Genomic DNA, 13,568 nt, shown 5'->3' on the forward strand with positions numbered 1-13,568 from the left:
AAAAATATTATTCAGAGATCAATGTAAAATTCTTAATTTAATGTAACAAGTGAAAGAAAAGATCACAAATATAAATTTAGAATTTGTAACAGTGGAGATTATTAATATAATATCATAAAATATGAACAGAGAGAGCTATTAACGGCATATTGCATCGTGTGCAGTATCGTTAAATCGAAAAACTGGACAACAAATGATTGGATGGTCAAGCGAAACGCTTAAAAATTGTTGGTCTCGTAATTGGAGGAGAAAAGCTCCGACTCAAGAAGATTGTAAGAAGATAATGCCAACGAGCCAAGATTGCAGCACGGTGCTGTTACCAATAGTAGTAACTATGAAGGCAGAGGTTAAACGTAGCGAAGTGCCGGTTCTCCACGGCGGCGTGTTAATCCTCGACTATCCTCGTCACGACGAAACGGACACCCGGAGGGATCTCCTCGAGTGAGTTCTCCATTGAGCGATCCCGACGCGGCTCGACGTCTCGAGGATCGCGCCGCGCCGAGGGGCCTTGAATTCAACCGGCAGTGATTTGCCAAAAAAGAAGAAGCGCGCGCGCGCGAGAGAGAGAGAGAGAGACAGAGGGAAGACGAAGAAGGGAAAAAGGAAAGAGGACGAGTAGGAAGAAACGACGCTTGTCAAACGCGACCGCGGACACCGGTGTGCCGCGGATATAATAAAGATGGCGATATAGGAGTCATAATGTAGTGGTGTGCTTGCGATGCACCGGTGCACCGGCGTGCATTCCGACGCTCCCACAAGAGACAGAGAAGAGGAGGCGGTGAGGAGGAAAGAGAAGCGGACGAGACAAGACGGGGAGCAGCGGGGCGATGTCGGAGAAGGCAGCGTCGTCCTCGTCAGCCTCTCACTCACGCTCGGAGCCCGAGACAAGCCCTTACTAATGGAGGAAATAAATTTCGGATTAAATCGTAGCCCGGCTACTTTATAAGGCTGCTTGCTCTCGCCCGGATGGCGCGGTGAGGTGCATGTGTGACGCCATGGGCCGCTCCTGACATCCATGGACGGTCCACCATGTTTGTCGAACGGCCATCCGCCCCCTGTTTCCCCTCCACCTCCCTCTCTCTCTCTCTTTCTGTTTCTTCTTACTCTCCTTTCCACCCTGCATCGCCACGGTTCGCCCGTGTGTCTTTCCTTTCTCTCCTTCGTTTCCTCCACCTCTGTTCTCGCATCTTCCAATTCCCCGTCTATCGTCGTCTCCCTCCCCGCGTGCCGATGCGCACATAGATGGACGATCAGCGTCCATGTGAAATGGAATACTACTCGCGTGTGCCTTCTGAACACGTATACGTGCGCGATTATACGAAAGAGAGTGCGGCGGAAAAAGGAGGAGGAGGAGGAGGAGGAGGAGGAGGAGGAGAAGGAGGTGATGCAGGACGAAAGAGGTGGGGTACCGAGGGGGGAGAAGCGGTTAGTGGGGGAGGAGGATGACGGGGGGAGCAGGAGGGACCACGCTGCGCTGTCCTCCATAAATCTATCAGCCGCGGTTGTATAAATACGACTCAATGAGGCGGCCGTGAATCACCCTGACGTGCTTCATAAGTCCCGGGAGTTTATTAAACCGGCGGGCATTTCTCATGTCGGGGGATAAGATCAATACGGCCGCGCGCGGCCACGGTTGCCCCTAACCTCCGCGGGGTCCCTCCCTCGTCCCTCGACGTCCCCCTTCCGCTCGTCCAGGTCTCACGGACCTAAATAATAAGGTAAATAATAGGAAATAATCGCCGGCTATCGCGTGAGCACGCCGCGGGACTCTGTGCCCCTTCGACGTGGCAGCGCTCACTTTATTCGCGGCCGGACCGAGGGCACATTTCCTATCGAGAAGGGGCAGGCTGCCCCCGCCACATTCTTCCACATTACTACATTGCGATTGCGTTGAACTCGAAACTAATGCGCGCCGTCGAGATGTTTTCGAGAGCAACGCCAAAGTGCGCGCTCCTCTTTGAGCTTTAAAGTCTCATTTTTAAAGTAGCAGAAATTCATTCCTCGTGACAACGAACGAACGAGAGTTAGAGCGAGTTCTTCCCGAGCGAGCTGCACAATTCCAAACACATAAATCCCAATTGATGCATGCCTCGGTAATGAGGATATAACGTATGGCGTCCACTGAAAGATGTTCAGTCTTATAGACGGTATAAAAGTTTTGTCTTATAGCGCTTGATGTTTCTTTCTTACAATACGCTGCAAATTGTAGGAATACGAATATCGCAATTTTCATTTTGCAAACAGCAACTCGTGCGTCTGATTTATCTACCCCATCTTTGCGGCACTCGTCAATTGTATTATCTCTTTGATACGTCCTTCAAATATCTGATTGCTGTTATATTCTAAGAATAAACTTCCATTACGCGCGCGCGCTTACGGTATGACTCTATTTTTGCGCGATTCGCGATGCACAGATATTTCTAATTGCTACGTAGCGTTACCGGGGTCGAACGGCGAGGCGGGTTGCGTAGAGAGACAAATGGCTAGTGAAGACTCAGGAAAACAAGAGGCGGTTACGTAGGTGATGGCGCGGGACGGGGACTATATTCCTTACCCGGAATTGAGGGTTTAATTCGAATCGCTGCACGGAATCGCGCCCTCCTTCCGATCGTAACGCGGTCTTTAATTAGAGACCGATAAATTCTGACTTGGTAACCTCCCCTTTCTTCGGGGTGTCAGTCTCTCTCTCTATCTCTCCTATTTCTTTTCGTCTCTCGAGACGCGAGAATGTCCGGTCGCTCGGTCGTAGACGCGAACTAAAAACACGATTTACTTTCATTTCCCCCCGATTTACCGGTCGCATCTTTCGTCGTTTGCGCTATCCCGATAATTTTATTCCGATTACCGTGCTTTCCACTCGCTCACGCATTCGCATAATATAGATGCGTTCATTGTGGGCGTCGCGCTGCACGCCCGTATATATACAGTTGTTTCGGCGTCCGATTATCTACTCGGCAGCATCGGCAAAGTTGTGATTTAGTATTTTCCACGCCGTTAATTTATTGCCAAGCCTACCACGTTACGGTTAAACATAGTTCATTACCGCGAGCTGTAATTAAAGCATATAATAACGAGTCGTAACCCTCGAGGCCTCCGCTCTTGTAAATCTTGTGGCCGACAACCCCGCTCGCTCGCCAGCCCTCACCTCGAGCGCCCTACTTTGAGATCCGCGAAGAAGGTGGGAAGACGAAGTTGGGGACTGGGTGAGTGAAAGAGAAAGAGAGAATGAGGGAGGGAGGGAGAGAGAGAGAGATGGAAAGCAGTCGCGAAAGAACTCGAGCAAAAAAACGCAAAGGAGGAAGTTAGCAAGCTCGTTGAAAGCGAGGAAATAAATTAATGAATCCCTAATCAAAATGGTCGTCCCATTTTCTCTGTCCTGTTACGTACATGAGACGTGTTGAAGTTTGTGAACGTCGAATAATCGCGCGTGCTGTGTGTGTGTGTGTGTGTGTGTGTGTGTGTGTTTGCATTACTTATTTTAATCCAACTTTAACGATACGATGCAATATTACAACAAGGAACAATTAATTTTACACGAATTATACAGGATTAAATAAAAGAAATAGCGGTGCGCAATTCATTAATATTCTCATATCTAAATCACCAAGTTTTATTACAATTATTGCTTAAAAAAATTAATTTTTCTACTGCAAGATGTCATGCGAGAGCCAAAATAATTGTAAAAATTTTATCGAAATTTTTCAGTTGCTTACAGAAATATATTAAAATTTTAACCTGTCGGAGAAAAATGTTTGTTGCACTGTGTGTATAAGAAATGTATATTTCCTCTCTTAACGTATGTAACGACTAAAAATAAAAAAAATTCTCACACGCTTGGTAATCAATGATACAACTGGTTCGACAGTTTCCAGTTGGAGCGAAAAATGATATTAATGCTCGTAAACGAAGAAAACCGTAAACGCGTGACCGTTCTGGATATACATCTCGCAACGCCATACAGAGATACGGGAAATCGCTAGTTGGCGATTTACCTCCGTCCTCTGGGGCTTTAACGCGATTCGTGCTATCCATGGATGAACACGCTGCGACGTGTTGGCACGAAAGGCGGGGATGTCTGGGATGGTGGCTGGGTTCGGAAGGAGGATGAGGAGTAGATGGAGGTTGAATGTTTCTTCTAGGAGCCCGCCGCGCGATTTATGGAGCGAAGTGACGGGAGGTGTTTATTGTGCAGCATCTGTTACGTTACTCTGGCTCTGCAGACCCTCCTCGCACTCCCCGGCTGTTCTCTTTCCCTCTCTTTCTCTCTCGCTCTCTTGTTGCCACTCTTTCTCTCTCCTTCTCTCCTTCCGCCGTTGGCTTTCTTTCTCTTTCCGTCGCTCGTTCGTTCGTTCGTTCGTTCATTCGTTCGTTCGTTCTCCAAGCTCTCGCAGGTTCACGCCAGCCCGCCGTCATACATACAACAGACGCCCTCGATTTATAGTTTTGAATTAGATGGAAGTAAAGGAAAGGTCGCTGGTTGCCGTTGCGTAAATTTCAGCAACGCCGAGCTTTCGACCTCTCGTCTCTCCCCCGCCACATCCCTAATTCCCCGCCGTCCTGCTCGTTCGCCGTTTCTGGTTTCCGCGCTTTCGATCCGCCGCACGAATTCGCGCGACAATTGAAAAAGCTAATTGTCTTCGCTTAATTAAAATCCGGTCGTTATCTCGCGAATGCGTTTAATCACGCGTATCGCGCGGGCCCGCACGTCTACCACGTTAAAATTCCGTTTGCGCCGACCGCAATTTTGCAGATGCAGCTTAGATAAAAACATAATTATGAAACGCAAGAAGAATATGCGCGGCGTACCGCAGGCCGTCTTCGCCGACAGCGGCCGTGTCGAGAAGTAAAGACGTAAATCTGCTCGCGCGGTAGCGACGTAGGAAAACAAGTTGTCACCGCGCGCTTCCACCTCCTTTATCTCGACAGTGGACGAGTATTTACAGTGGACGAATGTGTCGCAGTATCGAGATTAGTGACGACGTCGCCGGATGTGAAGACCTCAGATTTTCTCGGCTACTTGGACTTTCGATACATCAAACTCGTCCAAGCGACGTGTAATGTTTCATCGAGTTTTATGAACACGTTCTCTCTGTTGTCGTTTCTAGCCAAAAGAATTATCATCGAACATCGAATCCGGTAGCAGTCGTTAAAGATTTATGATAAAGGCAGTCAATGTCGATCGTGCAGATTCGAGCAAGACGTGACGTTTTTTGACGCAAACAAAATATGATTCAAAATTCGTTCATAATTAAAGGAAAAGTGCGAATTGCATTTATTATCTGTTTCTATTAAAATTCGTTTAAGCTAACTAAAAAAAGGGCAGAACGAAAGTTCATAGAAATATTTTCACGAATAAATGTGCGGCGAGCATTTCAGTGGCGCGCGATATGCGCCACTTGACACGAGTACTACATTGTTCCATTACAGTTTTATTATATCGCGATACCATTCATTTGCGTTAACACTTAGCGCGATAAAAATTAATTACATCGATGTTGCAGTCCATCGACGATCGAGCGCATCCGAGGGTTACATGTCGCCACACTTATAATATAAACGCGGCTAATCCTCTCTCGATGCCGACTGGCGATTTGCCGCGCGTTCGTATTTAAAGAAAAAAAAATCACATTCGTAAGTCGTAGATCAAGCTCCGACCGGATGCCATAATTAGCAGTTTTGCGCCGATAATTGGTCGTCCGAGGATATTCGAGGAAGATCTTAACGCCGGCGTACAAAGGTGAACCACCTGGCGAAGAGTGCTCGCGTCTTTCGCCGCCTGTGTTGCACTTTTGCGAAACGCTAATTGGTCGTCAAGACGCGAGGGGACATTCCAGGAAGACGTGTCCCAGTCTACAGTGCCATTGAGCCGGCGCGAGGCGGGTGTTTTCGTCGGCCGTTCATTAGCGTGAGAAAGGGTAATGCGGATTGACATCAGGGACGCATGCCGCGCGAGTTACGTGGGCAACGCGATTCCGCGGGGCCGTAAACGCATCGTCCAAGTGCACTTAAAGCGTATCGCGCTTACGGACGGCTATCTTCCCGGCTACGCGCTCGATAGATTTCAACGGATATAATATCCTGTCATCGTGCAACCAATCTCGGCATCCGCGAACACGCGGTCTCGCGCGTCATCGCCGATTTAATCGCGACGCTCTGACGGATGCCCGTAAACGCGAAGTTACATCGATAATCTCCTTTTATGATTGTATTAATGGAGCTGATCTATTTAGATGCCGAACGGGTATGCAAAACTTATAGCTCCTATGTAAGAAAATCACTAGAATAAGAGAGATATTATAAATTGATAAACTTTGCCGCTTGGAATTTTAAATTGACAGAATATTGATTGCAATTTGATATGTAATAATAATAATTTAATAATTATGTATATTTTCACATTACATGCAACGATGTGACTAAACTAACTTAATTCATATCCAGCATTTATACATTCCGTGTCATAAGTTAATAATTTTCTTCAAGCAAGATACTATTTTCAAAATAGTACAACTACGAATCTACAATATTTATACACCTCATCAGTCGAGCGTTATTTTGCTAAATTAGTCGCAGCAGCATCAAAGATCGCGCGCAAGCTCCCAAGTGGCGAAGTAGACACGCGAATGTCCAACTGCCACGACGGTTTCTGAACTGGTGGTCAGCGTTTCGATTTCACAGAATCGGAAGCAGCGGGAATCGCTCGCGCCGGTCCTCTTTGCAGTTCGCGGCGGCGTCAAGTGCAGGCGGCGGCATGACGTCAGCGCGCGACAGTCAACAAAGACCGACGCGAGAACCAGGGAAGGCAGGAGGGGTTGGAGGAGAGGGCCGCGCTCGTCGAAGTCCGCGTTCGTATGTTCGTGCATACGGGAAACGTTCGCGGAGACGGGAGGGGCGAAGAGTGCGAGATGGGAGCGTAGGAGAGGGACGCGCGAGGGGGCGACTTGCCAGGGAGAGATGTGTCACTCACTCACTCCGTGTCACTTACACAAACAGACGTACATCACGGGCAGGCAGGCAGCTAGCTACGTGTTCCCTTTTATGTTCCCACACGCGCGCTCGCATAAACCTGTCAGTCTCGTGTCACGTGCAGTGCAGTCATTCACTGTCGCCGGCAGCACACCGGCACTCACGATCGTCCTGCTGCCGGCGGTTGAGAGCACCACCCCTCCCCCCCTCTTCCTTCATCCATCCTGCCCCTTACCTGATAAATAAGAGTGCAGTAAGGAGTGTGTTTCTAGGAATTCCAAACGAAGTTCGCGAACGGCGGTTTGTATGCAACTGCCATTACGAGCTGGAAAGTTCGACTTCGCGAACGCGAGAATATGCGCCTGGGTTTTAACAGGACATTATTCGAATGCTTGATAACTACGAAATACGAGGTACCACTTCATTAATTGGTTTATTTAGATGTTCTTGTACAACATTGATTATAGTTTTGCGTTTGGCATTCAATGTTATATGATGAAAGATGATGCAACGCGGTGTTCGAACGGAATATCAAATATTAATATTGTAAGTAAAAAAGACAAGTTGTTTTATCATAACAAAAAATGATGTACTTTATCTTAACCGATCGATTTAAAAGTTGCTCGGTTAGACGGAACTAGTTTTTGCATGACGATTACAGTGAGTTGACTATAGACAGCAATAAATTTATATTGAATCCAGTTTAACTGGTTGACAGACATACGTAATCGTATCGTTTAATCTAACTGCGTATTTATTAGTGATATTACAATTCCCATGGAAACATTATTTAAGTCAGCATTGGTATCAGCGTAATTTACTATATCTGCAAATGACAATTTAACATTTCCTTCAAATCAGCATAATAGGCGCAACAATTATTTAAATATTACTAACAATCACTGCGGACTGCACGATTCTATCATAAAACTGACAGTTTTACGTGACATTATGTTTACCCGTTTAAATTATTCGAGAATAAGAGTTATTAATTAATTAGCACAAGATCGCGTAACTCAATCTTGTAATTGAAGTGTGAAAATAAAGCGCGTGAAAAGTTTTTTTTAGAAAAAAAGTACATCGGTCAACAACTACGAGTAAAAATGAAAGGCACCGTCAAAAGAATAGCAATGGAGCCATTGGAGACGAAGGGGAAGACCCTGATAATTTCGCCACGTAAGTCAGATCGCGGATTATACGTATATCAAGCTCGTCCACGAGCGAACAGCGCGGAGCCCTCGAGGTTTTATGAGATATGAAAATGAGGACGGCCGTAATAAAAGTGATGTAGGAGGCTCCTCAGAGTCGTTCCTGAAGGCGCCACGAGTCACTCGTCAGGTTTATGCGGAGACGTCCATCATTCCTGTGACGTACTTCATTGCCTCCTGGGCAAACTCGAGCTCTCCGGTTCTACAGCTCGCCGCATCCCTCTTTTCCCCCTTCACCACCCTCCCCACTATGCCCACCCACCCGACGGTCTCGCACGATCTCGCCCTCGTCGGAGATCCCCGACTTTTCTCTTTTTGATAGATTCTAGTTCCGCGTTTTATACGAGCTCTTTCTCGCCTCCGTGACTTTTTCCCTTTGCGAAATCTACGACTCCACGCTAAAAGTACTCGCCGCAATGTTCGCGCCTCAACATCTCTGCATTGCATCAGCAGCTGCCGTAGAGAACATTTCTTTAACGTTCCGATTTATAGAGACTTTATATTCTCCGAGACAACAATGTAAAATTTGCAAACAATAACTTTCGTTTTTTTATGTCCTTAAACGTAAACGATTTAACTAAAATTTTATTTCATTCGACGCTCAAGCACCATGTGAATGTGGAATGGGAATTAAAGAGCGACGTTCGGAGTTAAATGAATTATGTGGATACGGGCTTTTTCAACGTCACGGAATATCTACGTAGGTTGGACCCGTGTCCTCGGGGCTCCGTCCACCCTCGATGAAGCCCGGAGTCGAATCCCCGGTGATCTACGATTTTATTCGCCGATATACCATCCGACCTTATCTTAAGGTGGAAGCCTTTTTTATGCCAGCGGTCCAGGCCACCTTGAACGACAGGATCTCAACCGTATCCGCTGCGAGTCCACGGCTCGTAAATACACGTTATCGACGACAGCTTATGAACGTATCTTCGGCCGCGAAAAAGCGGGACCTCGCGCGCGATATCGGCGGTTACGTACGATCGGCGTTGTATCGATAAAGCAAAAGTGAAACGAGTTCGGGGCAACAAATTAACGGGCGCCGCCGCAACGCGTTGATTCGCGGTTCCCGAATGACTCATGGCTGACTATAATTACGCGGGCCTAGCGCGCCCGCGAGCGTATTAATCGTAAATTCGCGCGACTTACGAGCGTTTGACGGCGGCGCGATCGGGCCGTTTTCTCTCCGGGGCGTAGGTGGGAATGTATTTTTACGAGTTCCCTCGCGCAGCGCCTCGTCCGGAGAAATGTCGCCTCGAAACTTACCGAGGCGATCCGACGATCGTAATTCAGCATCGAACTGTGACATTTTGCAAATCTGCATCGATAGGCTGGCGGCTGTTTATCGTGTCCGCGCACTAAGTTACGACTTTATTCACGGCGACGACTCAAAGTATTTGTGCCTGAGTGAGGTCGCTATTCTTTATGGATCACGGATACCGGGATTCCGACATCATCAGTCGTAATTTTGGCGACTGACGGATATAATTCTGGCTGATATGTCCCATTATTATTTTTTTTACTTAACAGTATAAAAGCTACAACGGTTCGCTGCGCAAACTATTAATAAAAAAGTACCGACAACAAAAATATGTTCATCGATACTAAAAGACAGTTTACATAATTTACAACGTTCGTGAAGAAAATATTTGAACTAAAAAGTACTTACATAAAATCACTGGAGGGCAAAGGATCATGGTAACAGCTAAGAAAGAGACCTGGAAAAGAAAGAAAAGAAATTAAGTTATATAAAAAAGAAATTGCTTATATAAGAAATGTTCAACATCAAGTTAATAATTAGGAGAGAGGAAACTTTCGAAAAGAAAACTCTCATAATCCAACTATTATAAATAAAAGTGAAATAAAATAGAGGAATAAAAGATACAAGACAGCAAATGAACGATCGTTGAAGCCGCAATAAAGTGAGAGACTAAATGAAAAAAACAAAATGATCTATGCCCCTGTCGCGACATGTATCAAGAACTCTAGCGAGAGCTCGTTTTTTTTTATAATCTATTCCCCAGCTCCGATAATTTGAATACAGTGTCGCGCCGAGAGATTGGCCAGCACGGAATTAGCATTTACGGTTCGCGAATAAATATCCAAGTGTTAAATGAATTGTCGTAGCTTTCGAACATTGATTCCCAAACACTCGAAATTCCGACGTAAAAATAGGTCGGAGGAGAAAGCAGAAATCACCCACGATCCATACTTCATTTTGCTTAATTGCAACATCTTTCTTCTAGCACGAACACGAATAAATTTGTTACTTCTCGGAAAAATATAAAAATCAAATTTTCTGACGTCAAACATTTGGCAGGAATGCACAGGCAAGAACAAACTTATTAATGATTTATAGCTATCATGAGAATGACGAAATTGGACTAGAAATAGAGTATAAGCCGAATTACAGATTAAATTCGCTAATTGTTGAATCATCGTTTCTTCTACAAAATCTTTACGCACACAAATTCATCGCATAATTTTTGAATATTCTATAATCGATAAGTGTCATTTTTCCGCGATTTTTTATTTATTAATTGATTATAAGTAATTATCATACGTCATGTGTCATTCGATAACTACAAGCTATAGATGTATATGGTAGAAAATATTCCAATACTCAACCTGATTACAATTATTTTAATTAATTCTATTTGCATTTTTAATAATTTTTCTTAAAACATGAATTTTTAATTCGCCGCGGTAATTCATATCCATATTCACGTGTTATCACAAATTGTTACAGCCATTTGATCACGGCCTTTATCTCATTCTTCGTTGAATCGAGGCGAATGCGATGTGTCGTTTCTGTAAACAGCGGATTCGATTCTCGCGAGGGTAGAAATCAAATTTTTTCACGTCTCGTTGGCATCCCTTCTACCCTTAATACCGGTACGGGACGACCCTTCGTTCTTCTCGTCGCGGCAACACGGAAAAGTGAAATATTCCCATGTAAGACACGATTCTCGATGTACGCGAACACGAGGGTCCGCGCGGAAGTGCGATGGCAACAGAAGAGGCTAGCAAGGGTGCGAGAGATAAAAAAAAAGAAAGAGAGAGAAAGAGCGAGAGAGCGAGCATCGGAGACAAACTCGGTTACGAAGAGGATCTCAGCTGCGGAAGGGAGGCGGCAAGGAAGCAGAGGGGAACCGGGAAGAAACGTGGGCGCAGATAAATCGGTTTTGCCGCCGTGAGAGGCAGCTCGCGCGAACGTGTCTCCATTAAAGCAGGCAGAACTCGCACTGATCTCGACGAGAGCTCGTTCTCGCAACCTTCCGTCCCGCGGCCCTGGTGTGGACGAGGCCTTAAGCGAGGCCCTTACCCCGACGCGGTGGGAAAGAAGGAGAGCAAAACTATTCGCAGGAGTGGACGCGCGAGGTGATCGCTTGACGGACAGCCGAGGCACTGACCTGAGGAAGTTCTTGTTTCTCTCTCGCCCCCTTTCTCTTCGCTCTCTTTAGCTACACTCTCTGTCTTGCCTCTTTCTACTGATTTTACCGCATGTACTGCTGAACATGATTGCTTTAAGCATAGAGAGATTCACGTGGAAATTGTTTTAATATCTAATTATATGACGTCATGACGGATCTTGAAGTACATTCGACCTTTTCATCGTTAGTTTTATTTTAAGATGCACTCATCGCTTGTAGTTTCGCGTCATTTTGCACGCCAATTTTATTGTCAAAGTAAACGCTGGGAAGAAATACCGCCTTTCTCTCTATCATTTGACATTATCCACGCATACATACACATATACATACATAATTTATTACGCTGCAATTTAAATAATAATTATCATAAAAACAAGACGTGGATTGCCGAAAAATATTCAGTTTTATTTTTTTATCGCAATAGTAAGCACCATAAAAACATCTTCGCCACTTCTGTCTCGATTGCTTCATTAAATCGGAAGCTCCGTACTTTCAGCATCTCGAGACCGCTGATCGGTTAACAGCTCATACAAGGTAAAGTATCGTGCGAGCGGTAGCAATTAGACTCGACAAAGTTTTCATCGTGAGGATGATAAGGACGACGAGGAGAGACCGTCATCATAGCCGGCATCATCACGAAGACGTGTCGTGACGTACTTAGTGGATCTTCCGACACGACGGCCCCGCGGAGGTCTCGCCGCACGGAGTCGTTTCACGGAGGACACGAGGGAGCGAGAAAAGGAGGGGGAGCCGGGCGAAGAGAGACGACCGCGCTATTTTTGCACGGGCGCTAAGAAGCCGTCCCTCTCATCCTTCTCGCCGCTGTCGCGTTACTTCTCGCGAGGAGCGCAGCCCGTTGCTCCTCGACAGGTGACAGGCCGAAATACGACAGTTCGATGTGGTCACTTGTCTCTCAGTCGTGTCGCGTCGCAAAATAAAACGCTTCCTGCCGGCACGAGCAGAAGCGGGAGAGCGAGTAGGTGCAAGGAGAGAAACGAAGAGGAGGATCGCAGTGGGATGCCGTGGATGCTCCCGCATCGACTCCTTCCCGCTTCATCGTATCGGAGTCTGTTTCCTCCCGATCCCTCCGTCCTTCTTCACCCGACCCGCACCCACCGTCTGCTCTCTTCATCCCTCTTCACGGACTTATTCCGTCTTTCCCTCGCCGCGCCCGATATATTTACCGCCTCGTGTCGCCGAGTGGATCTTGTTTGTATCACACCGCTACTTCTCTCCGGGCCCGCGCTTGCCGTTCGCCCTCCAAAACTGTCTCGCCGCTACGATTTATGTTTCCTCCGACCCAGCGGCGGATTGATCCCTTTTTGTTGTCGGATGTATACGTGTGCGACGGCGCCTCTCCCCGCCTCTCTTCGCCGCTCTCCCCCCCGACGTTCCCCGCATGCTCACGCGCGATCTCCGCACACGACTGACTATCCCCCGCTCGTCACGCAGTCGACGGCCTCCTTGTCCTCCAGGTTCCCATTGCTCCGGCTTCTTTCGAGACTTCTTTTCAGCGGTTCTGTCACCCTCACCCGCACCCTCGCCCCTCCCCGCTTTCTTCCTTTGACGGCGCTTTATAGACTCGTGACTTCCGTATCGCGTGCGGGAGATTTACGCGCGGGCGCTCTTGGAACGGGCGATTGAACGTTACGACTTCTTGGTGCCCGGAAGCTTTTACATCGAGACGACGGTGATGGACAAATAATTTACAAGTTGATTTTTTTCTATTTTGCTTCCTCAAATAAGCAGTTTAAACTTTCATTTGTAATATATGTGTCTCATTTTTCAAAATATTTGTCAAACATTTTTAAAAGAAGACTTGCAACATTTTCTTCCAAGAATCAATTAATACGCATTCGCCATTAAGAACAATTTCATTTAACATATGCTTCGACAAAAAACACGAATTAATTTAACACGATAGTCGTTCGGTCCGCCGTCTCGTTTCCGATTACCGCGT

This window comes from Linepithema humile, chromosome 5 (assembly GCF_040581485.1).
Source record: "Linepithema humile isolate Giens D197 chromosome 5, Lhum_UNIL_v1.0, whole genome shotgun sequence".
NCBI classification, from domain to species: Eukaryota; Metazoa; Arthropoda; class Insecta; order Hymenoptera; family Formicidae; genus Linepithema; species Linepithema humile.